Raw genomic sequence first — 27,150 nt, forward strand, 5'->3', positions numbered from 1 at the left:
GATGAACATCAACAAAAGAAAAACGAGGATAATGGAATGTAGTCAAATTAAACCGGGTGATGCTGAGGGAATTAGATTAGGAAATGAGACACTTAAAGTAGTAAAGGAGTTTTGCTATTTGGGGAGTAAAATAACTGATGATGGTGGAAGTAGAGAGGATATAAAGTGTAGACTGGCAATGGCAAGGAAATCGTTTCTGAAGAAGAGAAATTTGTTAACATCGAGTATAGATTTAAGTGTCAGGAAGTCGTTTCTGAAAGTATTTGTATGGAGTGTAGCCATGTATGAAAGTGAAACATGGACGATAACTAGTTTGGACAAGAAGAGAATAGAAGCTTTCGAAATGTGGTGCTACAGAAGAATGCTGAAGATAAGGTGGGTAGATCACGTAACTAATGACGAGGTATTGAATAGGATTGGGGAGAAGAGAAGTTTGTGGCACAACTTGACTAGAAGAAGGGATCGGTTGGTAGGACATGTTTTGAGGCATCAAGGAATCACAAATTTAGCATTGGAGGGCAGCGTGGAGGGTAAAAATCGTAGAGGGAGACCAAGAGATGAATACACTAAGCAGATTCAGAAGGATGTAGGTTGCAGTAAGTAATGGGAGACGAAGAAGCTTGCAGAGTATAGAGTAGGATGGAGAGCTGCATCAAACAGTCTCAGGATAGAAGACCACAACAACAACAACAACAATGATGCATATATGCAGACTGAAGTGACGAATTAAAATTTGTACTAAGGTCAGAAATCGGACCCAGGTCTCCTGCTCACTAGGCAGATGCGACCAAATGGGATGGGAATTTGGATTGAGGAGGGAGGCTCGCTAGGGTAGCCCATAACGTTGTGCAAAGCCACTGTGGCAGGGTGGCTCAGTGATTAGCACATCTGCCTAGTGAGCGGGAGAGACCCAGGTGCAAACTCTGACCTTGGTACACATTTCAGTTCTTCGCTTCAGTCTGCATGCATTCATCATAGCCCGCATCTCGTGGTCGTGCGGTAGCGTTCTCGCTTCCCACGCCCGGGTTCCCGGGTTCGATTCCCGGCGGGGTCAGGGATTTTCTCTGCCTCGTGATGGCTGGGTGTTGTGTGCTGTCCTTAGGTTAGTTAGGTTTAAGTAGTTCTAAGTTCTAGGGGACTTATGACCACAGCAGTTGAGTCCCATAGTGCTCAGAGCCATTTTTTTTGCATTCATCATATTTTTTTTCGCAATTTTACAGTAATATTTGTTTGAAAAGTGTGCTGGGAAACATTGGAAAAATTTATATACTGTTTCTTTGCAACTTTCATTCTCAACTCATGACAGCAGAGTGGACCGTTGCGGGACTTCATACTTTGCAACTAAATATTCTTATAGGCTGGTAGCGTGGCAGAGGGAATCCCTGTAGGAAATCTTAGAAGGTTATATCCAGATCTCGCATTGCTTGACAACCAAGGGAAACTTCCCAAAGTACTTGATCAGAATGGGGGACAGAAACTACTTTAATTTTCCTTTTCATTTTTTCCCCTTTTACTATATGTTAATGTCTACACTGATGGAAACAATTCCTACACCAAGAACAGTTGTTAGGTGTGTTTCTACAGCTGACATTAAAATTTCAAGCCTGTTGCATATGAGTGGCACTAGTAGCGTCACTATGGGGATGCAAATAGGATTTGCTTTAAATTGACGCTGTAATGCTTGTGAGTGTTAGTTACTATTGAGATTGGACATGGCGAGTCGATCGTAGTCAAGAATGCCTTTAAGGCGACAAAGTCGCCATTCAACAAAAAATTGGTTCAAATGGCTCTAAGCACTATGGGAGTTAACATCTGAGGCCATCAGTCCTCTAGACTTACACCTACTTAAACCTAACTAACTAAGGACATCACACACATCCATGCCCGAGGCAGGATTCGAACCTGCGACCTGCTGGTAGCGGTTGTCACGGGAATATGCGGTCGCAAAGAAGACCGGGCTCCGAACGGCCACGTGGCACTACCGAGAGCGACGACCATTGTGTTCAATGAATGGCCGTTGCGCATCGTGCTGCTTCTGCAGCAGCAATTCGAGCAGCAGTTGGCACCTCAGTCACACAATGAACTGTTACAAATCGGTTACTTCAAGGACAATTCCGAGACAGACGTCCTATAACGTGCATTTCAGTTGCCCCAAACCACCATCGTTTGCGACTGCAATGTTGTGGAGCGAGAGCTCACTGAAGGGCAGGGAGCAGGTCTGTTGTGTTTTCTGTTGAAAGCTGTTTCTGCCTCTGTGCCCGTGATGGCCGTGTGTTGGTTAGGAGGAGGCCAGTTGAGAGCCTGCAACCAACCTATCTGCATGCTGGACACATTAGACTTATACCTATACTTATGGTCTGGGCTACAATTTCGTATAACAGCAGGAACACTCTCGTGGTTATCCCAAGCACCCTGACTGCAAATTTATACATCAGTCTGGTGATTCCACCTATTGTGGTGCCATTCTTGAACAATATTCCAGGAGGTGTTTTCCAACAGGATAGCGCTCGCTCACATACAGCAACCTAGTTAAGATCGCATTGTCATCGAGTTCTGAGCTATGTTGAAAATTTCAGGTCTCTAGCTCATCGGGAAGTTAGTGAAAATTAATTGCAAAATTTGTACCAAACAGACAAACAGGCCGGCTAATAAAAACATGGTGAAAAAATTATCCTCCGCCACACACCAGAAAATGAAATGAGTTTAAGTTGCCTTGTCCTCCAGTTCCGAGCTATGTTGAAAGTTTTAGGTCTGCAGCTCATCGAGAAATTAGTTTAAAAGTAATTGCAAAATCTACGCCGAATAGACAAACAGACAAGAGAGTGGCCTAATAAAAACGTAGTAAACAAAGTGCCCTCCGCCACCCACCAGACACGGATGCGAGTTAATGTTGTATTGCCATCCGGACCTGATCTATGTTGAAAGTTTTAGATCTCTAGCTCATCGGGATGTTAGTTTAAAATCAATTACAAAATTTGTACCAGACAGACAAAAAGAAAAAGAAAGAACACCAGACAGGAAAGCGAGTCAATATTACATTGGGAAGTTTAAAATGTACTGCGAATTTTATACCGAGTAGACAAACAGATAAAGAAAGCGACCTAATAAAAAAGGGTGAAGAAAGGACTGAATTGCAACAATATTTGTAAACATGTTGGTGTTTGCACGTCAACCTAAATTTCCTTCAGTGGTCTCCGTGAACGATGCACCTGTGCCCTTGCACCCCATTCATGGGCAGTGTGACACCATAATGGCGAAAGACAGGGACAGAGAATCGTTGTGGATGGGGCACATTGAAAAAATGGAACTCTGTTTCCAGATAGACGATTTGTGCTTTAATGTAGAGCCTGGTGAGAGGTTATAGGAAGAGCGTGAATGAGAAGTAACTCTCATTCGTGTACCACATATTTTATTATTGATGAACTGTTGACGTGGACATAAATTATTGAAAACGAATTACGTGTCTTCTGAAACGATTCTTCAACGCCTGGCAGTTATAATCAATTGTTCTTTCTTATAAAGGTGCCAATGACGAACTTTTCGTTCTTGACAATGACTATGTTCCCATATGTCACGGTAGTTAGAGAACGTTCTACTGCACGGTGAGAGTATCACGGCAATAGCGTACTGAGAGTGCTACTCGGCCTTCAGTCGTATTGAAGGAATCCTATTACGACTACACCAGAGCTGCTCGGTGCTCCTCATCTGGAGTGGGTGGATGCCCCTACGGAGCTCATCAACGGTGTAGATAATCTCTCGCACGAAGAGTCGTGGTAATGTTGGGCAATTGCTGTGATTGCATTACTTTTTCGGAGACAATGTCTGTGGGCCACACCCCTTTTTTTTAAGCTAATGCGCAGATGAAAAAATTGCCCCTTTGTGTCTGAAGTTATAAAGACAAGACTTAAAGACAGTTTATATCCGTACATTGCAATACATCATAGCTTTTCTGAAAATATATTCATGAACGTGTCGTGCCAGAAAGAATTTTTGCTTATTTTACTTATTGCCGCGTCTGATTCTCTGTTTTGACTAGCGTATGTGTTGTCATCCGAAGACTGTACTATGCCTAAAACGGACTATAGTAACTAAAGAAAGCCATTTGGCACAGGAATAAAAGTTACTGTTGTTTTCATTGTGCAAACACTCACTCTGTTCGTCAAGACACGACTGGGGTGTAAGTTAACAAAACATTATGGTACTGAGGAAACGTAAAACGTCTTTCCATAAAAGAAATTACAACTGTCTGTAATAGTTTTTGTGGCTCGCTGCCCGAAGAGAAATTAGGATTTGTTTGGCAAACGCAAAATTTCGAAAATATTTTATGTTAATATCTTTCATTGCGTTTGAAAGCATAGTTTTCCTCAGTAAAAAGCATTATACAAATAAAGAGATTGGATTCGAGCTTAAAGTTTTCTCATATTTTACAGCACTCATTTTATCGTCAATACAGAATTTTTGTATGAATTAATGTCTTGTAAGTAAGATGAAACTTTTTTATTCAGTACTTTGTAGGTGAGTCAGATAGCGGCCGTTCTAAAAAGAAAAATAATAAAAGCTATATGAGCGTAAAGGGAACTCTGCAACTTGCAAAAAATTTCATTTCTTTAAAGCATTTTACGCGTTTCACCTTGCCCGGGCTATAAAAGATCGTTATGAGTAATCTATTCGTTTGAATACGGCAACTTCCTTTCTATCCAGTGAACTGACGAGCGACAAGCAGAGAGATAAACCGTTTCCTCGCTTCCCGAGTACCTCGGGGAGGCTGGGTGAGAATTTTAAGTGCTACTAATTTCACCGAGGATGATGGCGAGACGGCTTTCTGTTTCTGCTTCAGATAGTCTGCTCAAGAGGAAGAGAAAAGACAGAAGACAGATGTTGCAATCGAAGTTTGAAATGAAAGATTGTATCTCTTTAATTACTTGTATGAGTTGAGTAACAAATGTCTCTGAAATACGGCAAGATAAATTTTCTTATTTTTTCTACACATTGTGTTACTTACTGGTTACTGCAACGTACTTCAGAATTGTTGGAAACGTCTGTAGAGTGAAGCTTCGTGAATCATCAAATGTCCTAAGTGAGCAAGTAGCTTGTGAATTTGAAAGGAATAGGTAGTGAAACATAAAGGTGGGCGAAGGACCCTTATAGTCGTTGTCGATTCTCAAAGGGAGTGAATTACTGTGTAATACTGTCGGTGATAGAAATTGCTTGCAGAAATTCATGATATACACTAGTGGCCATTAAAATTGCTACACCAAGAAGAAATGCAGATGATAAACGGGTATTCATTGGACAAATATATTATACTAGAACTGACATGTGATTACATTTTCACGCAACTTGGGAGCATAGATCCTGAGAAATCAGTACCCAGAACAACCACCTCTGGCTTGATACGCCTGGGCATTGAGTCAAACAGAGCTTGGATTGGGTGTACAGGTACAGCTGCCCATGCATCTTCAACACGATACCACAGTTCATCAAGAGTAGTGACTGGCGTATTGTGACAAGCCAGTTGCTCGGCCACCATTGACCAGACGTTTTCAATTGGTGAGAGATGTGGAGAATGTGCTGGCCAGGGCAGCAGTCGAACATTTTCTGTATCCAGAAAGGCCCGTATAGGTCCTGCAACATTAGGTCGTGCATTATCCTGCTGAAACGTTGGGTTTCTCAGGGATCGAATGGAGGGTAGAGCCACGGGTCGTAACACATCTGAAATGTAACGTCCACTGTTCAAAGTGCCGTCAATGCGAACAAGAGGTGACCTAGACGTGTAACCAATGACACCCCATACCATCACGTCGGGTGATACGCCAGTATGGCGATGACGAATACACGCTTCCGATGTACGTTCACCGCGATGCCCCAAACACGGAAGCGACCATCATGATGCTGTAAACAGAACCTGGATTCATCCGAAAAAATGACGTTTTGCCATTCGTGCACCCAGGTACGTCGTTGAGTACACCATCGCAGACGTCAAGGGTAACCGCAGCCATGGTCTCCGAGCTGATAGTCTATGCTGCTGCAAACGTCGTCGAACTGTTCGTGCAGATGGTTGTTGTCTTGCAAACGTCCCCATCTGTTGACTCAGGGATAGAGACGAGGTTGCACGATCCGTTACAGCCATGCGGATAAGATGCCTGTCATCTCGACTGCTAGTGATACGAGGCCGTTGTGATCCAGCACGGCGCTCCGTATTACCCTCCTGAACCCACCGATTCCATATTCTGCTAACAGTCATTGGATCTCGACCAACGCGAGCAGCAGTGTTGCGATACGATAAACGGCAATCTCGGTAGGCTACAATCCGACCTTTATCGAACTCGGAAACGTGATGGTACGCGTGTCCCCTCCTTACACGAGGCATCACAACAACGTTTCACCAGGCAACGCCGGTCAGCTGCTGTTTGTGTATGAGAAATCGGTTGGAACCTTTCCTCACGTCAGCACGTTGTAGCTGTCGCCACCGGCGCCAACCTTGCGTGAATGCTCTGAGAAGCTTATCATTTGCATATCACAGCATCTTCTTCCTGTCTGTTAAATTTGGCATCTGTAGCACGTCATTTTCGTGATGTAGCAATTTTAATGGCCAGTAGTGTATAAAACTAGTTTCAGTACCAATAATTCAATACCAGAATCGAAGGGAAATATTTGAAGGCCTGGCGGAATCCCCCTATATGTGTTTTAGAAGTCGGTTCTGAAAAAGATGCAGTGTTATGTATCTGCCGAGCAAGAGTGGTGACAGGTGCGATGCAATTTTTAATACAGCTTAATCAGAGCGGTGAAATGTTGGCAAAAGTCCACAGGCTCATCGAGGTTGGCTTTCACAGCCGGTATTTAGTTGTGCGGTTATTCTTTCTTGAGCTTATGTCTTGTTCCTTGGATTCTATTCCTTCAAACATCTGTAGAGCAATGACCGGGTATTCTGACTCGGAACAGTACATTTCTTTGAATAGTCGAATAGATATAGCTTCATCGCCTCGGAATTTCAGAAGTGCTTAATAGCTGATTTCTCAGGCTGGTTCATTGATACCGATGCTGTTGGAGTAGTTAAATATAAGAGGATATCAGTCGTTAATGACGCTGCTGAAATCGTGCATATCTATTAAGTAAAGCACGTTTAAATGATATGAGAGGTATGAGGAGTATGTCCTACAATACCGAGCTCTGCTATCAAAGATCAGTTGTTAATTAATAGACAAACCTAATATACAACATGTAAAAATTTCACTACCCCGCAACAATAAAGGTACTATACATACGTAGTACGCATTCACAACTGTTCATAAGCACCTGGCGGATATACATGTCCCTTAATTCAAATATGTCCTACAAAGAAACCTCCAATGATAAGATAGATTAAATAGGGTCGTGTTAGGTTGCAACCCATTCGTTTAAAGAACACACTGCCTCACAGATTAAAACAAAACAAAAGTGCTAGTTTTCGTTCATACGTCATTTAATCAAAATTTATTTCAGTTCCGAGTTGCTCAATAAAGTGATCAAAAAGTCATAAGGAACGACAGTAAGAACTGCTCGAGACAAGAGGACCCTGAGGGAAAATTCAGTGATCGAAGGTGTGATGTCTTTGAAGAAACTCGAAAAATGGTTGAAATGGCTCTGAGCACTATGGGACTTAACATCTGAGGTCATCAGTCCCCTGGAACTTAGAACTACTTAAACCTAACTAACCTAAGGACATCAGACACATCCATGCCCGAGGCAGGATTTGAACCTGCGACCGTAGCAGTCGCGCGGTTCCGGACTGAAGCGCCTAGAACCGCTCGGTCACCGCGGCCGTCTAAACTCGAAAGAACTCGAAGTACTCTCAATGCAGAGTACACTGAAAATAAAATTTGTCACTCCGCTTCCAATTGTTGCACACATCCAGTATCATTCTTACACAAAACAGAATTAGCGACCTTATTAATAACGTGCGTGGAACAGAAAGTCGTGTAACAATTAATAATGGCGTTCAACAAAAGTCCAAGAAACGCTCTCCTTATAGAACATGAGGAATGTTTCCGCTCGCACCCGTTCAGAAGTGGTCGTTTGTACGGAATAAGTCTCAGTTGGTTAATTTTATGAGTTGATGTAAGTAATTCAATGAAGATGAAATGTTATCTTCTTGTCTAGCATCTGGTCAAATTCAAAATAATACCTTCGCATTAACACGTGAAAACATTAAAAATTAAATAGGCAAATCAGATGGCTCTGCGGAAACAAGACTAAAAGTTTGGACGGGTTGCACAACTAATGTTAGGAACTCAATTTAGAAACAATTTAACATTTATTAATTTTTGAGAACCTTTCTCTTGGTGGACAGCGGTTGTTTTATTACTTTAAATTTATTCACGAATAAAATCACATGATAACTTCAATTACAAACAATAACGATCACTAAAGGAATGCCTGATTCTCTTTGTATAAAACAGTAACTGCTTCAAATACGTATACCTCAACACGTGAGAATAGCCTCGGTTTGGTGAAAGGAAGGAAGCGACTTATCTACACGCTCGTGCCCATTCTTCCTAACAATGCACAGAGGAAAGGAGAGAACATAAGGATAAATTTATGCACCTGAGAAATGTTAACTCTACTATTGCACCGTGTGGTCGGTAACTCGCCTAGAAATTCCTCATCTCGGAGGTTTGAAGAGTACGCAAATATTTAGGATGAAAGCAAACTGTCATACGATTCGAAATGGAAATGAGCGTATGGCACTGTTGGCCGGGAGGCACCATCCGGGGAAGTTCGGCCGCCAATGCAAGTCCTATTTCCGTCGACGCCACACTGGGCGACTTGCGTGCCGGTACGAGGATGAAATGATGAGGACAACACAACACCCAGTCCACCAGCGGAGGAAGTATACAACCCGGCGGGGAATCTAGCCCGGACCCGCTTGCAGTGAGGCAAGCACGTTACAACCCAGCTAAACAGGCGGACATATAGTTCGAAATTCAAGTCGAACAATGAGCTTGAATGAATAATAAAGTTGAATTGAAGACGGCGGAAAGGCACGTGGCCTAATGTAGATAGCTATCACTAACTGACGAAAGTTATTCGAATAAAGTAAAATTGTATACATACGGAAGGTTATAAAAAGAAGTCACAGAAGGAGAAGATTAGATTTACGGATCTGAAGGCTCCAATATACCACATCAGAACTGGTCCCAACTCACACACTGCGAGAAACCAGAATCTCGTAAAATGAATTTAAAATCGAAACATGGAAAAAGAATTCTAACGCGACAAACGGTAAACACAAAACGCATTCAAACAGAAAAGAGATTCACACAACCTGAAACGAAACATAGGCAGGACCAAGTGCTCTCACATTGTAATGTGGTGATAGGATAAAGAATCGCGTTAAACAACTGAAATATAAGCAAGATCGCACACCCTAAATGAAACAGACACTCCGGTATAATTTACCATGATTACATTTCTGAGGATCATATTGTCATCTCTAACTCAATCAAGCCCTTACATATTCCAACTACCTAGCTTACATTACTAAAGATGACCAGAACAGACATCCTGACCTTCCAAAGATCCAGTGAACAATGTCGTTCCACGATAACGAACGCCGGCCGAAGTGGCCGTGCGGTTAAAGGCGCTGCAGTCTGGAACCGCAAGACCGCTACGGTCGCAGGTTCGAATCCTGCCTCGGGCATGGATGTTTGTGATGTCCTTAGGTTAGTTAGGTTTAACTAGTTCTAAGTTCTAGGGGACTAATGACCTCAGCAGTTGAGTCCCATAGTGCTCAGAGCCATTTGAACCCACGACAACGAACGGAGGTACACAGGTGGTGGCGGAAATGGGCAGAGACAGTACGTTCCGGCCGTCTGTACCAACCTATACAACGGCTGCTGACCAGTGTCCCCTAATGTCTCTTTGGTGCAGCAGAACACTGCTTAAGCTCTACATAAAAGTTAGCTAAACTGCGACTACCATTCAAAGAACTCCTGCCTACGAACCAAAGTATATGGAAGCGTCACACACAGATACTCACACTCTTTCTAGCGGACGAGATAAGGAAGAGGAACAGGAACATAAAAAGAATCAACCGATTTTAAAAAATCATAACTATAATATTATATGTGATATGTATGTGAACAACCTACTGCCGGAAAGAGCAAACTCTCGAGTTTTACATGGTTCCCGCTAGGTAGCAGCAGTATGCACTGCTTCAGTTCAAGTAAAAATGGTGTCGGGACAACAGAAAGCGTTTTATGTTCTACGTTTTGCGCCATGCGGGTCAGTAATAGGTCTTCAGCTTGACTTTCGTACTAGGTATGGTGTGGAGCGTCTGCAGCACAGAGCATTAGGCGATGGCATGACCAATTCCGAGAAACAGGTTGTTTGTGTAAAGGCAAATCGCTGGGTTGTCCTCGAGTGTCTAACACAGACGTTTAGCGCATGGGCCATAGCTTCACAAGAAGTCCGCAGAAATCCGTTCGCTATGCAGCTCGACATGTCAATCTGCCCCCGATGTCCGCTTGGCATGTGTTGCGTCGACGTTTACACTTGAAACCATACAAAATTCAGCTACTGCAATCGCTTCGTGAAGGTAACAAACACCAATGTACGGAGGTCTGTAATTTCGTTCTTGGCAAGATGGAGGATGACAGTTTTCTTCGACGCTTAGTGTTTGTTTAGTGACGAGGCAACAATCCATTTAAATGGAAAGGTGAACTGTCATAATGTGAGAATATGGGGTACGGAACAACCTCATGAAGTTGTACAACATGAGAGGGAGTCTCCGAAATTTATTGTGTCTTGTGTAGTTTCACGGGAAAAAGTGTATGGTCCATTTTTCTTTGCCAATAACACTGTTACAGGAAGCACATATCTCGATATGCTTGAGAACTTCGTTTTCCCACAGTTCGAGCCTGATTCGAAAGACTTCATTTACCAACAGGATGGGGTACCGACACCCTGGCGCCTGGAAGTGCGGGAATTTTTAAATCAAAGGATAACTGACCGATGGATCGGTCGCACTGAACCAAATGATTCAGCCTTACATTACTGACCTCCAAGGTCAGCGGACCTGACTGTATGTGATTATTTCTTGTGGGGGCTTATAAAAGACTCTTGTTTATGTGCTTCTGTCACCAGGAACAATAAATGAACTGAGAAGTCGCATAACAGCAGCTGTGGAAGCTGTAACTCAAGATGTGCTCGCCGCAGTATGGAAACAATTTGAATACCACACTGATACATGCTGTGTATCTCAGTGGGACATGTTAAACACCTATGAAAAGGAGCGAAAAAGCTTTTTGAGTTTCCCGTTCATCAAAAAACAAAGTTAATTGTATATGGCTATTAGTTTCAGTAACATAGACGTGCCAAATCGACTGATTCTTTTTGATACACCCTGTATAACATGGGACACAAAAATGTAGCAAGGGTACGAAATAAACACGGTTATAGAACTTACGTATTCTTAGCGTGTCCATGGATGTGTGAATAGTAAAATATTGGTTTAGAAAACACGGTATCTGAATATTAAAGTACCACTATTGCTATCTAATGAAACACTCTACTGTTGATCCTTCTCTATAGGATCGGAAGTATAGATACACCGTGAAACAGAGGTGCTACGGCTGGCGGAAGCTTGATAGGGCCAACGGAACGGTTCACGTTGAGACGTTTCACTGGTGCGTCACTATGTCACAGGGACAATGGGGAAAGCGAGCAATGGAAGCATGAGTACTCACAACCGGTGTAAACGGCGAAGTTCCAAGCATCATCGGGCAAGGTGACGCTGAGTGGTTTTTGGGACTGCCATGGTGTCGTACTAACAGATGGCCCTGATAAGGAGCAAACAGTCACAGGAACGTAGTACCGAAATCTCCTGACGAGGTTATGGGAGGTTGGTAAGATGACGTTTCGCGGGAAGCTGTCAAAGGGAACGCTTCTGCTCCAAGTCAACGCCCCATCTCATTCTGCACAGGACAGAGTCTCACATGCTATTTCTTTGGCCTATCACATTTTGCCTCATCCACAGCATTCTCTTGATATTGAAGCCACTGCCTTCCTCTTCTTCTTCTTCTTCTTCTTCTTCTTCTTCTTCTCTTGGAAGAAAAAACCATTGCGTGGCAAGCATTTGCATAATGACGGCGAGATGATTTTCGAGTTGGACCATCGAATCAGCTGTCAGAGTAATAATTAAAATAAAAAAGAAATTGTACCATTCTCCCAATGCGTTCCATTTCGAGTAGGACAGTCCTCGTGGACAATTTTCGAGAAATTTTTAAGACACATATTGATTGCTTTTGTCCTGTATCATTACCTCCGTGATGTCAGGTGATCAGTCAGTTGGATAAAAATATGAAACGACGCCAGAAATTCTTGCCTGAACATAAACGCAGATGCCAGCCAAGACTGCCGGTTTTTCTGTTGTATTTAACCACGAACGGCACCTCTGCAATATCCTCAATACACGGAAAGGATCAGTCGTGGCTAGAACAGCGTTCTGTGTAGTTGTGAATGCGTTGGGTCGGAACCAAGTGCAGTCAAAAATCTCAAGAGGCTAATGATTTGAGCAGCCATATCGCGCTATTACATGGCTCCTATGGGTACTATGTAAGGTCGCATTACTGCAAAGGATTATGTGACCATGTCGGCTGATCAGGTCCATCCCATGCTATACTTCTTTGTTCCCCAAAGGGGATGCTGCATTACATATACTACAGCGTACCTGTTCGCGTACCTGTTCGCTCACATAATCTAGGACTGGTTTTGTGAGCACGAGGATAAATTGTCGTATCTCCGCTGGTCACCACGGTTACCAGATCTCCACGTATTGAGCCTTTGTGGTATACATTCGAGAGAAGGGTGCGTCATAACTATTCACCTCCACCATCATTACCTGTACTTGCCTCTGTTTCACAGGAAGAATGATATACGATTTCCTTTAAAACCTTACAGGACCTGTATTTATCCATTATGAGATGAATGAAAGCTGTTTTTAATGACAACGGTTTTTGTGCAACTTATTAGGCATATTAATGTCATGTGTTTTTGGTGTTTCCATATATTTGTATCTCGCGACGCTAATCTAGTAGTCAACAGAGATGAACTTGGTATCGTGTCTGTCGTGTATAACAGGATGTGTACAATAATCCATTATTTTTCGTATCAGTTTTTCCTGGGAGGATACTCTGTGCGAGGAAGTTCAGAAAGAAACAAAAGTTTTTATCTAGCAAAGAACACTTTAAAACTCATCAGCACTGCCTCTTTGGAAGTAACTCAGTATTTAGTAAACACATGAGAGCACAGCAGCAAACTCGTAATGCCAAATTAACTCTGATGAAAATATTCTGCAGTACTTGGACGGACTCCATCTTCATTGTTAATGTCATTTCTGCTGCGACACAAAAGTCGCAGAACAACTTTTCTTAATTTCGTGACTACGTCAACAAAGAAACGGCGCTGATTACGTCCCGTTCAGAATTCTTCTCTACCACCACCAAATAAATTACACAACGATGCGAAAGTGAGTCGTGAATGTTAAATAACCACAATTGAAATTTGGAGAATAAAAACATTATTTCCTCTTCTTTCTTTATGCTATAAACCGTTGGAACACTTAATTGTAGCTCTCTTGTTTCTCTATGGTATTACATATGGAACGAGTTCCTCCCTTTACGCCGAAAGAGATTCGTTTTTTATTTTCAACCGACATTCCTCTTGAAATAATCTCAGAAAATAATGTCGCATCGCCTTAAAGCTATGCGAAAATGAATCTCAGCAAATGAGAAATCAGCTACAGTTACAAATCGTAAATGTAATGGAACATACAAGAATTATGAAAAAATCAGCTTACTTGATTCGTGTGTTGTAAGCTTCCTTCATCGATTTTACTAGGATATCAAGATCTGATGCGCACGAAATAGCATTTTGTTAATCAGAAAAATGATATTCTCATATGTACACAAACCAATGAAGCTAAGACTACCGTTTCTGTTAGAGATGTTGTAATTGAAATACACTCTAAGAAAAAAGACGCACAACGAAGAAATTATCTGAACGAGATGGAAAGAGGTAGATGTGATGCAAATATAGAGACAAAGAAATGATTATAATTTAAAAAAAACGGATGGTTCTTCAAGAGAAAGAACTTGAAAAATTGAGCAGGTCAATAACGCTTTCTCGTTGTTCCACCTCTGGCCCTTATGCAAGCAGTTATTCGGCTTGACATTGTTTGATAAATTTGTTGGATGTCCTCATGAGGTACGTCGCACAATATTCTGTCCAATTTGTGCCTTAGATCGTCAAAAGCCCGAGAAGGTAGGTCGGTCCTGCACATAATGCTCCAACCGTTCCAATTGGGGAGAGACCGGCGACCTAACTGGACAAGATGGGGTTTGGGAAGCACAAAGACAAGCATTACGAACTGCCGTCGTGTGCGTTATTTTGCTGAAATGTAAGCCCAGGACGGCTTTTAACGAAGGGCAACAAAACAGGACGTAGAATATCGTCGACGTACCGCTGTGCTGTATCGGGTCCAGTTAAGAAATGAAATGGCACCCCAGAACATCTCTCCTGGTTGTTGGTACATATGGCAGACAACACACAGGTGCGTATCCCACCACTGTCTGGGGCATCTCCAGAGACGTCTTCGGCCTGGAATTTAATTTACTGGAATAGAATAGTCTTTAGCTATGAATCCGTCTTCGAACGGAACCCAATGACCAGCGAAGATGTTTCTGGAGACGCCCCAGACAGCAATGGGATATCGGGCTGACTCACACCGGCCATATTGCTTGACAACCAGGAGTGATGGTATGGGGAGCCATCTCATTTCATATCAGGATCCCTTTGGTTATCAGGGACATTTTTACAGTACATAGGTACATCGCCGATATTCCATGCTCCGTTTTGTTGTTCATGGCAAGCCATCCTGGGCTTATATTTCAGCAAGATAATGTCCACCTGCACACGTGGGAGATGTTGCTGCTTGTCTTCATCTTTTCCAAAGCCTACCTTGGCCAGCAACGTCACAGGGTCTCTATCCACTTGAGAATGTTTTGAGCATTATGGTCAGGGCCCTCCAAATATCTCAAGATTTTGGCGATCTAAAGCGCCAGTTGGACAAAATTTTCTATGGTATTCCTCAGGAGTACATGCAACAACTCTATCTATCAATGCCATGACGAATAACTGCTTGCCTAAGTGCCAGAGGTGGGTCAACATGTTATTGACTTGTTCAATTTGTGAACCTCTTTCTCTTCAATAAATCATTCAGTTTTTCTGAAATTGCAATCATTTGTTTACTTGTGTATGTACATCATATGTACCAGTTTCCCTCCCACGAAGATAATTCCATCGTGGTACGAAGTTTTCTTTCTGTCGTAGAGTGTATATCCAAGTTTTCAGTTAAGTTAATTTCGGAATTAATTGATGAAATGAGAAAATATAAAAACGCAGTAAATGAAGCAGGCAACAGGGAATACAAACGTCTCAAAAATGAGATCGACAGGAAGTGCAAAATGACTAAGCAGGGATGGCTAGAGGACAAATGTAAAGATGTAGAGGCTTATCTCACGAGGGGTAAGATAGATACTGCCTACAGTAAAATTAAAGAGACCTTTGGAGAAAAGAGATCCACTTGCATGAATAGCCGGCCGGAGTGGCCAAGCGGTTCTAGGCTCTACAGTCTGGAACCGCACGACCGCTACGGTCGCAGGTTCGAATCCTGCCTCGGGCATGGACGTGTGTGCTGTCCTTACGTTAGTTAGGTTTAAGTAGTTCTAAGTTCTGGGGGACTGATGATCTCAGAATTTAAGTCCCATAGTGCTCAGAGCCAAACCTGTATGAATATCAAGAGCTCAGATGGAAACCCAGTTCCAAGCAAAGAAGGGAAAGCAGATAGGAGGATGGAGAGGGTCTATACAAGGGCGATGTATTTGAGTACAATATTATGGAAATGGAAGAGGATGTAGATGAAGATGAAATGGGAGATACGATACTGCGTGAAGAGTTTGACAGAGCACTGAAAGACCTAAGTCGAAACAAGGCCCCAGGAGTAGACAAAATTCCATTGGAACTACTGACGGCCTTGGGAGAGCCAGTCCTGACAAAACTCTACCACCTGGTGAGCAAGATGTATGAGACAGGCGAAATACCCTCAGACTTCGAGAAGAATATAATAATACCAATCCCAAAGAAAGCAGGTGTTGACAGATGTGAAAATTACCGAACTATCAGTTTAATAAGTCACAGCTGCAAAATACTAACGCGAATTCTTTACAGACGAATGGAAAAACTAGTGGAAGCCGACCTCGGCGAAGATCAGTTTGGATTCCGCAAAATTGTTGGAACACGTGAGGCAATACTGACGCTACGAATTATCTTAGAAAATAGATTAAGGAAAGGCAAACCTACATTTCTAGCATTTGTAGACTTAGAGAAAGCTTTTGACAATGTTGACTGGAATACTCTCTTTCAAATTCTAAAGGTGGCAGGGGTAAAATACAGGGAGCGAAAGGCTATTTACAATTTGTACAGAAACCAGATGGCAGTTATAAGAGTCGAGGGGCATGAAAGGGAAGCAGTGGTTGGGAAGGGAGTGAGACAGGGCTGTAGCCTCTCCCCGATGTTATTCAATCTGTATATTGAGCAAGCAGTAAAGGAAACAAAAGAAAAGTTCGGAGTAGGTTTTAAAATCCATGGAGAAGAAATAAAAACTTTGAGGTTCGCCGATGACATTGTAATTCTGTCAGAGACAGCAAAGGACTTGGAAGAGCAGTTGAACGGAATGGACAGTGTCTTGAAAGGAGGATATAAGATGAACATCAACAAAAGCAAAACGAGGATAATGGAATGTTGTCGAATTAAGTCGGGTGATGCTGAGGGTATTAGATTAGGAAATGAGACACTTAAATTAGTAAAGGAGTTTTGCTTTTTGGGGAGCAAAATAACTGATGATGGTGGAAGTAGAGAGGATATAAAATGTAGACTGGCAATGGCAAGGAAAGCGTTTCTGAAGAAGAGAAATTTGTTAACATCGAGTATAGATTTAAGTGTCTGGAAGTCGTTTCTGAAAGTATTTGTACGGAGTGTAGCCATGTATGGAAGTGAAACATGGACGATAAATAGTTTGGACAAGAAGAGAATAGAAGCTTTCGAAATGTGGTGCTACAGAAGAATGCTGAAGATTAGATGGGTGCCGGCCGCGGTGGTCTAGCGGTTCTGGCGCTGCAGTCCGGAACCGCGGGACTGCTACGGTCGCAGGTTCGAATCCTGCCTCGGGCATGGGTGTGTGTGATGTCCTTAGGTTAGTTAGGTTTAAGTAGTTCTAAGTTCTGGGGGACTGATGACCATAGCTGTTAAGTCCCATAGTGCTCAGAGCCATTAGATGGGTAGATCACATAACCTCAGTGAACATGAGATACAAAAGCAAGTGAACGGAATCATTTATATAATTCTTTAGCATCCATTTTCAATAGACCTAAAATAGGAACGAAACAACTAAGAGATAAACTTCAAAGTTTACACTTCCTGGTCGAAAGATTTCCTTGCGGCACACTTCTTACGTGTCGGACAGAAGTTGTTACCAGAGATTTAGAGCCGACCGTTGGAATATGCACTATGTGACCAAAAGTATCCGGACACCTGGCTGAAAATGACTTACAAGTTTGTGGCGCCCTCCATCGCTAATGCTGGAATTCAGTATGGACTTGGACAACCATTAGCCTTGATGAAGCTTCCACTCTCGCAGGCATACGTTCACAATCAGGTGCTGGAAGGTTTCTTGGGGAATGGCAGCCCATTCTTCACGGAGTGCTGCACTGAGGAGAGGTGTCGATGTCTGTCGGTGAGGCCTGGCAGGAAGTCGGAGTTCCAAAACATTGCAAAGGTGTTCTCCAGGATTCAGGTCAGGACTCTGTGCAGGCCAGTCCATTACAGGGATGTTATTGTCGTGTAACCACTCCGCCACAGGCCGTGCATTATGAACAGGTGCTCGATCGTGTTGAAAGATGCAGTCGCCATCCCCGAATTGCTCTTCAACAGTGGGAAGCAAGTAGGTGCTTAAAACATTAGTGTAGGCATATTCTGTGATAGTGCTACGCAAAACAACAAGGGGTGCAAGCTCTCTCCATGAAAAACACGACCACACCATAACACCACCGCCTCCGAATTTTACTGTTGGCACTACACACGCCGGCAGATGACGTTTGCCGGGCATTCGCCATACCCGCACGCTGCCCTCGGATCGCCACATTGTATACCTTGATCCGTCACTCCGCACGTTTTTCCACTGTTCAAACGTCCAATGTTTACGCTTCTTACACCAAGCGAGGCGTCGTTTGGCCATTTACTGGTGTGATGTGTGGCTTATGAGCGGCCGCTTGACCATGAAATTCAAGTTTTCTAGCCTCCCGCCTAACTGTCGTAATTTTGGAAATTTGTGGTAACGCCTTATGGGACCAAGCTGCTGAGGTCATCGGTCTCTAGACTTACACACTACTTAATCTAACCTAAACTACCTTACGCTAAGGAGAACACACACACCCATGCCCGAGGGATTACTCGAACCCCCTACGTGGGGGACCCGCGCGGACCGCGACAACGCGCTAAGACCGCGCAGCTACCCCGTCGCGGATTACCTGTCGTGGTACTTGCAGTGGATCCTGATGCAGTTTGGAATTTCTGTGCGATGGTCTGGATAGATGTCTGCCTATTACACATTACGACCCTCTTCAACTATCGGCGGTCTCTGTCGTCAACAGACGAGGTCGGCCTGTACGCTTTTGTGCTGTACATGTCCCTTCTCGTTTCCACTTCAGTATCACATCGGAAACAGTGGAGCTAGGGATGTTCAGGAGTGTGGAAATCTTGGGTACAGACGTATGCCACAAGTGACACCCAATCGCCTGACCACGTTCGAAGTCAGTGAGTTCCGCGGAGTGCTACATTCTGCACTCTCACGATGTCTAATGACTACTGAAGTCGCTGATATGGAGCACCTGGCAGTAGGTGGCAGCACAATGCACCTAATATGAAAAACGTATGTTTTTGCGGGTGTCCGGATACTTTTGATTATAGTGTAGTATCCGTATGTATATTCTACACGAATTATCTACACTGAAGTAGAAAGATTATTAGAAAAGGACCTTGGGAAAATCAGTTTGGAGAAATTTAGGAAACAAGACTTCATAAAGGAAAACCTATATTTGAAGCATTTCTAGATTTATAGAAAACTTTTGACAATGTTGAATGGAATATTTCGAAATTCTGATGGCAGCAAGGATCAAATATAGAAAGCAAAAACTTATCAACAATATCATAGAAGCAGTAAGGAAAAGCGAGGTGAAATGTGAGAAGAGAATTATAGTTTAGGAAGAAGAAATACATGCTCTGAGTTCGTCAGCATCATTGTAGTTTTACAAGAGATGACAACTGTTTTAGAAGCGCAACGGAATAGATTGATAGTATGAAGAAATTGAGACTTTTTCTTTATTCAGTCATGAAAAACGATAGCTGTACCAGTCAGCCTATCATGGAGTGGAATAACCTTTAGAATTGTTAGTGTCTTGGAAAGAAGTTTCACACACAAAATTAAAACATGGCTAATGGAACACAGTCGAATTAACTCTGGTAATACTGAGGGCGCTAGACTAGAAAATTAGACACCCAAAGTAGAAGGTGAGTTTTCCTATTTAAGATGCTAAACAACTGACAGTGACTGAAATATAAAGCATATAAAACGCAAATTAGCAATAGAAAGAAAAGCTTTTGTGAAAAAGACAAATTTATTAACATCTAACATAAATTTAACTGCTGGGACGTCTTTTCTGAAATTGTTTGTCTGAAATATAACCGTGTACAGACGTGAAATGTGGACTAAAACAGAACAGAAGCTTTTGAAATCTGGTGATAGAGAACAGTACTGATGATGGGTAGATCGGATAACTAATGAAGAGGTTCTCAATCAGACTGGGGAAAAATAAATTAATGGCACAACTTGACTGAAAGATCAGGTCAGTTTATAGGACTCACTCTGAGGCAGTTCGGTAATGTGGGAAGTGAGGATTGAAGGGAGGGCTGAGAGTAAATATTTTAGAGGTGGACCAGGGTTTGAATGCAGTAAACAGGACCAAATGTATGCCAGTTGTAGTTCACATGGAGAGGTGAAGAGGTTAGAGTAGCATGTAGAACTGCATCAAATCAGTCTTCAGACTGAATGCCATAAGTATAACAACATTTACATTGTATGACAAATCTCTCACTTTTAGCTAATATTTTTTACTGGGGTTATACAGCCATAATTATTTTAAGAACCAAGTAGTATTGGCTCAGATGGTCTCATGTTACTTGTGAAAATAAATTAAATTACTATAACCATCTAAATAATAACAACATTTACATTGTATGACAAATTCCTCACTTTTAGCCTATATTTTTTACTGGGGTTATCCAGGCATGATTCTTTTAAGAACCAAGTGGCATTGGCTCAGACGGTCTCATATTACTTGGGAAAAATTAAATTACTATAACCATCTAAATAATATGAGGGCATTCCAAAACTACTAGGTGAAATGAGATGACAGAAGATGGATCATCATCTCAGAAAATCTCGTTGACGATACAGTGTTCTAAAAGCTTGATAATATGTGGCTAAGGAAATATTTTCATTCAAAAAATGTATTAGGAGAGAACTGAGTGATTAAGAGGCATGATTGTAAGGAATCAGCAGGTGTAAGATACGTTATAAATATGTCCAGGATCTCCTCCCAAGCACCTGGATCGATTACAAGCAAATTTGGCACAGAAACAGCGGGACTCATGAGTATCAGCACTGTGGGGTTTATAACCTCCTACCTTGCATAGAAATGTGTTTTTTAGCTTCTGATGTATAGGCTGCCCTACACGACAGGCATGTTTTGTGCGAATAGTATTGGCCTGCCTGATCGATATGCTTTGCCGGAAAGACTAAATGTTGGAGGCAAGAAATGATTTACCACCCCTGAAGAGTAAGCTGCTCTGAATGGCAGGTGTACTGTGGTCGTAGTACTGGTCTGTTGTATCATCGTTCTTTGCAGGCTCTAGGGGAAGGCTGAGATGGATAGAAGAGAGGATGGACAGAGGGGGGGGGGGAGGGGCAGGAGGGGAGGGAAAGTAGAGAGTGGTGCAGGCTTGGATGGACAGGGGGGAAAGACAGAGAGAGGGAGGAAGGAGAGGAGGGGCAGCGAGGGGTGAGGAGGAGAGGAACAGAGAGAGGGGTAGGAGGAGAGGAACAGAGAGAGGGGGAGGAGAGGAACAGAGGAGAGCAGGAGGTGGGTAGAGACGGAAGTGAGAAGTAGATAGCGAGACAGGGTTGAGGAGTAGATGGACAGAAAAAGAGGGGGTAGGCTATGGATAGGGAGAGGGAAGAGAAGGAGGTGGTCAGACAGAGGGAGACATGAAGGTCGGCAGAGGGGAGAGGAGGAGAAAACCGACGAAGGGGGCGGAAAATATGAGTGAAATGTATGTGATGCTCACACATGGGGCAAAACTACAGGGGAAAGGCCACTTAACTGACAAAGGCCACTGAAAGCTGAACTGTACTGTATGAAGTATCAGACAGGTTGTCAGCTATTGCAGAAGTCTTCCATTGTATCTCAGGTACAACTATCAACAACGATCAATAAGAGGCATAGTCCCAAATCTCATGTATTTACCGGTCACAATGACCGAAAGTGAGTCAGTGGGAAAAGTGTATTTCCATTGTTGATCAGTATACATAGTGCAGCCACTATTTGGGTGTATATGAAAGTGGCTAATGCCTGGCGAACGTTACATGACTGAGAATGGCGTGATGAGAATGATAACAGGTAGTGGGAAAGTGTGAGGATTATTTTCTCCATGGTTTGCGCTTGGTCCATTATATTTGTTATGTGGCAAAGTAAATGTAGAGATTTAAAATAACATACTTCCAATAATACGGCAGCAGTTTGAAACTGAACTTGGCGCAGTCCTGTGCGTCTCCAGAGCTCTAAGTAAGTCAAATGAAATACTCAACTGAGGCTGGAGTACTCAACGCCATCGAAAATTTTTGGGATGAACTGAAACGTTAATTTCTATGCCAGCATTTAAACTGATAAAAAAAATTAAGAAAAGTCTAACAACGCTTATTCATCGCGGTTCAGGAAAACTGTAAAACGTACTCCACTTTCACCTTCCAGAATTTAGGCCATACCAACAGCAAAGAAGGTTCCTATACACAATTAGTTATGTTGCTTAGAAACTTTGGAAAGAGTTGTAATGAATATTCGAAAGCTTGCAGCCAGATTTTGAAAATTTGTGGTAAGCTCCTATGGGACCAAACTGCTGAGGTCATCGGTCCCTAGACTTACACACTTCTTAAGCTAACCTAAACTAACTTACGCTAAGGACAACACACACACCCATGTCCGAGGGAGGACTCGAACCTCCGCCGGGGGAGCCGTGTGAACCGTGACAAGGCAGGCGCCTGAGACCGTGCGGCTACCCTGCGCGGCAGCCAGGTTTTGAATGAGTGGAACTGTCGGTCGCACTCTTCACACTGACTTGCATTCTACCGCTGCAGACTTAAACTGATGCTAACAGAGAGGATTTTAATTATATCTGTAGCTGTGTTCCACCTATACATTACGTCCCATACAGGTTGTCCCAGGAGAAATGGTCAATATTCAGTGATATGACAAGAACAATGATTCGGAGCAGAGACGTCTAGAATCATGGGCTCTAAAATGCGTACCTTAAGAGCTATGACCAATTTTTCATCTTCGATACTGTGAAACAAATCTCTTCTACTGCAGGCTCTATGCTTTCGATATTTTGAGACTTGATGGTATGGACAAAGAAATATCCAGTAAACATGAGCTACAAAAGTGCATACCGTACCTTAAGAGCCATGACCACGTATTCATCTTCGCTACTGTGAAACACATCTCTTCTACTGAACAAGTACTCGTAGTTCTTAAGGTATGCATTTTGAAGCCCATGTTTACTAGACAATTTTTTCTTGTTTTAGTCCTTACTACCTCTTCCCAAAATATGAAAAGCAAAGGGCTTGCCCTAGAAGAGATTTTTTTTCACAGGCATCTAGGACGAAGAACTGATCATAGTTCTTAAGGTACTCACCTTAGAGCCCATGTTTACTAGACTTTTGTGTTCGAATAATCGTTCCTGCCATATCCCTGAATACTGACCATTCCTCCTGGGACACCCCGTGTAATAGCCCTGGCCTTGTACTGAAAGAATGTACAAGTGTCTCACTCAAGAGACTCTACCTGCTTATGGCAGAGCGGCTCGTTTGCCAGGTTAGTTCCACAGCAACAACGTAGGCAGCAGATTTATCACGTACAGCGCCCATCACATTCTCTCAACTCCTATGACGTACTGTTATTTGAAGCATGATTTTTTATTACCATGTATTTACTCTTGTGGAACAATAAATCAGTCGTACACCTAAATTACGTAGTTGCTTGGTTGCTGAGCAACCTCACAAATCAAAGTAGAGCCCTGCATCATTTCATATACTAAACGACAGTGGTAAATGACAGCACAGCACCTTATTCTCTTGTTATGAGGCACGAATGACACTTATACCTTAATGCTGTTGTGTTTTGTTATGCAACCGTTTTCCCAAAATTGTCCCGTAACGAATATAAAATTAGAATATAAGCACCCATTAGATAGGAATAATTACTCAACACTGAGAAATGTAATGCGTATCAGTACCAGTCATTGTTGGTAGTTAATTAATACAATTTACATCTTTATTCTAAATTGCATGCTTTATATAAGTAAGAAAACTTTGGAAGCACTTTAGTATGAGGTGGCAGCAGTCAAGAGAGCAGCGGAGTCACGTAGGCAGACAGAGGGACTACACTCGGAGTTCTCAGAAGGATGTGCTTGGAGGGGTGCGATTCAATGCCTTGCAGTTCGCTGGACTGTCATTTGTAATTCCTTGACTGGGAGTCGGACGCGTCCCATGCAACACAGATGCATTAATGTCTAATGTTATTATATTGAAGCAGGAAGCAAAATGAAAGGCAAACAGGAACATGAAATGACTCCATAGCTCTAGCAGAAATTGTATTTAACAGAAACAGATACATGCAGGAATGGAACAACACAGAAACGAATGTAACACACCATGTATCCTCATGAGGTGACGGCTGCATTGTTGTAATCTGACTCACAACAGTTATCGTCTACATTGTTGTAATTTATATGAGCATTACCAGAAGGCAGACAGTTCTTCATCCATATCAACGATACGCTGTACTCTTCACTTATGAGATGATCTCAGATAGAAAAACCAGAGCTCCATTGCTCTTTGAGGGCATACTCCATACTGTGCTGATCATCATTCTGAGCTCAGAGTCGTGACTCGATCTCACCACATCAAACTGTAGTTGGTGGCTGTTCGCCCAGGTGTTGGTCAATTTCTTCATAATAATGACGGTCTTTTTTCTCCCAGATATAAACATTTCGAGACCGGGAGCTAACATGCACAGCACATTCATCTATCATCATAACCTTACGCGAGCCACTAATGTTGGAAAAGCTGCAAGGAACTGTTTGCACGCCTCATGTTGCGTACTCATATCATCATCACTTAATTCATTGATCCTGTCGATTAGAAACGAACGGTAACTTAATTTCTTCATCCAACGATGTGTGCACGTTCTGGGAATGGTGATCTCCGCAGACTGTCGATTTTCCTGGTGAACGGAGCAAATGATGCCTCTAAACGTTCAATGACTTCATTTTCGTTGTCTTATTTCTTGGGTCCACAGCGTGGTGCGTCTGTCACAGACCTAGTTGTAAAGGCCTTTGTTTCCAGTTTCCGAAGATTAATCTCCGTTGCGACTTTTTTCTTTAAGAAATAATTTTTTTTCCTTATTTCATGATTTGTCACACCCGTTCGTTCCTATCCATGCACCCATGCGCTAAGAAGGAGACGTTCTTCAGTTGTGAACTTGCTTGCATCCGCCATCATATCACAAATGTTTACTACAGTATTACCTTGGTAGCAAAACAGAACACGCGATCAGACCATGTATCCTCATGAGGCGAACCCTGCATTGTTGTAATCTGACTCACAACAGTTGTCGTCTACATAGTTGTAATTTATATGAGCATTACCAGAAGGCAGACAAACTACATCAGGGAACATTATTTACAACCTACAATACACTTCCAGATTCATGCAAACGCGAAAATATATGTTAAGTTCCTTGAGTACTTTTCGGTCGTGACTTTTCACCAATCCTGTAAAGTAATCCTGGAAGATCCTGTCGCATCAAGTTTTCAAGTTTTCTTGGAGTGTTGTGTGGCCCAATGAGCCCATTACATGGTACCCCTAGCCACACAGCCAATAAGAAACGTCCATGGTGTGATTACTCACGAACAGCATATGCGTTTACGTCAAATTTGGGCCCAGTTAGATGGGGTTTCATCGAAAAGCTTTCATTTCAAATACATTTGTAGAAAGTACGGCCACATTTAGTAACGAAGTCAGTGGCAGCTTGTAATCATGCTTTCCAAATCATCAAACAAACGGCTCATTTGCGGACCTATGTTTACTGGAACGGTTTTCCTTCTGTTATGTATTTCACCCATATGAGAGATCTGACTCTCCTGTTCAGAGAAATCTCGTTCCTTTGTTGAGAACTGTAGCTTTGGATAACAGTAAATGGTTTTCTTCAGCCACACCTACATCTATATCTACATCTACACAGATATTCCGCAAGCCACAGAAAGGTGTATGGTGGAGGGAAAAACGACTATCTATAAGGCTGCATATGAGCCCTAATTTCTCGTATGTTATCTTTGCGGTCCATACTCGTAGTGTATGTTGGCGGCAGCACAGTCGTTCGGAATTCAGCTTCAAATGCAAATTGTCTAATTTTTTAAATAGTGTTCCTCGAAAAGAACGTCGCCTTTCCTCCAGGGATTCCCATTTGAGTTCCAGAAGCATCTCAGTAACACGTGTTGTCCGAACCTACCGGTAACAAATCTAGGAGCCCACCTCTGAACTGCCTCGATGTCCTCCCTCAGTTCCACCTGGTGCGGATGCGAAACACTCAGCAGTACTCAAGAATAGGTTGCATCAGTGTCCTATATGCGATCTCAGTATATTCAACCAAAAAAAATTAAAGTAAAACCGCCTGCACTATATTCAATATTAATCTCTGAAACTAATTCAGGCTCACCTTCAGCAAAATCAGAAGGAGTTCGGTTAATTTCAGCTAAGCAAGAGACAAAACAAGCTAAAACTAAAGGACATGTGAACCACACTTTCCTAAAATTCTCCCAATAAACCTAGGTCGACCATTCGCCTTCTTTACAACAGTTCTCATATGCTCGTTCCACCTCACATAGCTTTGCAACGGTACGCCCAGGTATTTAAACGACTTCAGTGTGTCAAACAGGACACTATTAATAGCGTATCCGAACACAGCACGTTTGTTCTTCCTCCATCCTATCATCCGCATTCCACATTTAGGGCTAGCTGCCATTCGTAATACCAACTAGAAATTTTGTCTAAGTCGTCTTTTATCTTCCTACAGTCACTCAGCCTCGACACCTTACCGTACACCATAGCATCTTCAGCAAACAACCGCAGATTGCTGACGATCCTGTCCATCAAATCGTTTATGTATACAGGGTGTTACAGAAAGGTACGGCCAAACTTTCAGGAAACATTCCTCACACACAAAGAAAGAAAACGTGTGTCCGGAAACGCTTACTTTCCATGTTAGAGGTCATTTTATTACTTCTCTTCAAATCACATTAATCATGGAATGGAAACACACAGCAACACAACGTACCAGCGTGACTTCAAACACTTTGTTACAGGAAATGTTCAAAATGTCCTCCGTTAGCGAGGATACATGCATCCACCCTCCGTCGCATGGAATCCCTGATGCGCTGATGCAGCCCTGGAGAATGGCGTATTGTATCACAGCCGTCCACCATACGAGCACGAAGATTCTCTACATTTGGTACCGGGGTTGCGTAGACAAGAGCTTTCAAATGCCCCCATAAATGAAAGTCAAGAGGGTTGAGGTCAGGAGAGCGTGGAGGCCATGGAATTGGTCCGCCTCTACCCATCCATCGGTCACCGAATCTGTTGTTGAGAAGCGTACGAACACTTCG

At 42.7% G+C, this 27,150-nt stretch overlaps 1 protein-coding gene across 1 annotated transcript in view; it reads right to left on the reverse strand.

Annotated features, from left to right (window-relative positions):
- Positions 1-27,150, reverse strand: part of LOC126235161 (G-protein coupled receptor GRL101-like) — a 364,334-nt gene that overhangs the window by 281,595 nt on the left and 55,589 nt on the right. The window lies entirely within an intron of this gene.

Source organism: Schistocerca nitens, chromosome 2, assembly GCF_023898315.1.
Source record: "Schistocerca nitens isolate TAMUIC-IGC-003100 chromosome 2, iqSchNite1.1, whole genome shotgun sequence".
In the NCBI taxonomy this organism is placed as follows: Eukaryota; Metazoa; Arthropoda; class Insecta; order Orthoptera; family Acrididae; genus Schistocerca; species Schistocerca nitens.